The sequence below is a fragment of the Bidens hawaiensis genome, unplaced genomic scaffold, assembly GCF_021521415.1.
Source record: "Bidens hawaiensis isolate Kalapana, Puna unplaced genomic scaffold, B.hawaiensis_p1.1 tig00034058_1, whole genome shotgun sequence".
Taxonomy (NCBI): Eukaryota; Viridiplantae; Streptophyta; class Magnoliopsida; order Asterales; family Asteraceae; genus Bidens; species Bidens hawaiensis.
In genome coordinates, this window is record NW_027505308.1 from 12501 (window position 1) to 15000 (window position 2500).

The window sequence follows — 2500 nt, forward strand, 5'->3', positions numbered from 1 at the left end:
TACGATTCAGTATTTCTATATCATCGGCTCTTCTTATTTCTATTGATTTACGTCTAGCCTGTTGTTCTATTTTTTTGATCTTTTCATAGAAATATTCCACATATTTTCAAATCTAGTATTTACATATACAACATATATCACTTACAATATATATCACTGTTAAGGGGGAATTTCTATTTTTGGGCTCAGGAATTCTATTATTCCATCCATAATCCCGCTCCTGTCTCGTAGGACTTGTAGCTCGGCAGTCCACCGGGTGGGTTTTTTTATCCTTCCAATTTCGAGTGTATTCTTGGATAGTTATAGCGGCCCATAGGCGCAAGATGTACCTTGTGGGGGAGGCGGCGGTCCCATGGACATAGTCCTTTCAGGCAGTGGCCGTTTAGTCCATGGCCCATTGGATGGTCGGTACAAGGCCGGAAATTGGAACACATTGATTCCGCTCGTTCCCGTCCTTCGCTTCAGGGCCTGTCCCTCGGTGTGGTCAGTACTCCATACTGTCGGGCAGCGAAGCATACACTTGTTCACTAATTATGACGGTGATTTGTTGTGAATTCCGGATCGAAGAAAAGGGAGATCAAAATATGGTGCAGAAAAACCAAAATCGAGATGAATGGAAGATGCCTCTGTCACTCTTTTTTCTCCAATTTTCAGTACGAAGTTACTGGCTCTAAGAAGGCAATTGTGCCTTAGCCCATGGACTGATACGGAGACTAATCTACAGGGGAAATCTCTTACTCGAGGCATCCTAACAGACCGGTATACTTGAACCTTGTTCCTGCATGACCCGATCAATTCGATCGGGCACTCACCATCTATTTTCATTGTTCAACTCTTTGACAACATGAAAAACCAAAAGCTCTGCCCTCCCCCTCTATCTATCCAAGGGATGGAAGGGCAGAGTCATTTGGTGTCCCCCCCAGTCAAGAATTGGGGCCTCGCAATCACTATTTTATCTCATACCTTTCTTCGTTCATGGTTCGATATTCTGGTGTCCTAGGCGTAGAAGAACCACACCAACCCATCCCGAACTTGGTGGTTAAACTCTACTGCGGTGAAAATACTGTAGGGGAGGTCCTGCGGAAAAATAGCTCGACGCCAGGATGATAAAAAACTTCACACCTCCCGTTCTTCATACTTTTTCAATATGAAAAAAAAAATGAAAAATAAAAAGGTCGTCTTATTCAAAACCCAAATTATGACATCCCTTCACTCCCACTTCACACCTCGGAACGCGCCGTTCTTATAGAGATAAAGTAGAGATAAAGGTGCTTTGACATCTTCTTAACCCGAAATGGCTGGGGAGAGCAAAGGTTCCTTTTTTTGAGGGTACTTCCGGGAACAGATCCAGCGGAGACGCAGTGGGGCCTGTAGCTCAGAGGATTAGAGCACATGGCTACGAACCACGGTGTCGGGGGTTCGAATCCCTCCTCGCCCACAACCGGCCCAAAAGGGAAGGGCCTTTCCCTCTTGGGGTAGGAAAATCATGATCGGGATAGCGGGCTATGGAACTTGGGTGTGGGTCTTTTGTCGAAATGGAATGGACTTTTTATGTATTTTTTATCGTAAATGAGTGAAGCATTACACATAGTATGCGTATGCCCGTCCCCCATCAGCGTATTTTTTTGTTTTACGCGCCCGTAACTCTTCCTCAGCCAGGATGGGGCAGAATAGCAGAGCAAGTACAAGTATTAGTAGCATAACAAAAACGCGTTCCTCACATTCCGGGCGAAGGTCATAATTCGCAGGAACATTCTATAGTCTTAATAAGAGGAGGTAGAGTGAAAGATTCGCCAGGTGTGAAATCCCATTGTATTCTAGGAGTCAAGGATTTGTTGGGAATTCCGGATCGAAGAAAAGAGAGATCAAAATATGGTGCAGAAAAACCAAAATCGAGATGAATGGAAGATGCCTCTGTCACTCTTTTTTCTCCAATTTTCAGTACGAAGTTACTGGCTCTAAGAAGGCAATTGCGCCTTAGCCCATGGACTGATACGGAGACTACTCTACAGGGGAAATCTCTTACTCGACTAGAGCGGATCCCGAGACTTCACCCCTTCGTGAGCAATTCTCATAATCACCCTAACAAAAGCTCACATAAATTCCATGTAACAAAATAATAATAATAATAATAATAATAATAATAATAATAATAATAATAATAATAATAATAATAATAATAATAATAATAATAATAATAAGAGGATAGAGAGAGAATAGAACCATCTTCTTCCAGCCCGAAGGTGCAGGAAGTTCCAATGAAACGACTTCATCCTTTGGAATCAAGCTCGCCATTTTTTAATTCTAAAATCTAACAAGAAAACAAAACAAATATAAATAATCAAGCTCGCGAGTAATAATATAATAATAATAATAAGGAATATTGGTTTTAAATAGTCTCAATTATGGCCTATTGGTAAATATCAGTACTAACTTACACTTGTTTGCTGACCGTCCCAACTATTGATGTATTTGTTTTTAACGGACCGCGACTAATGGA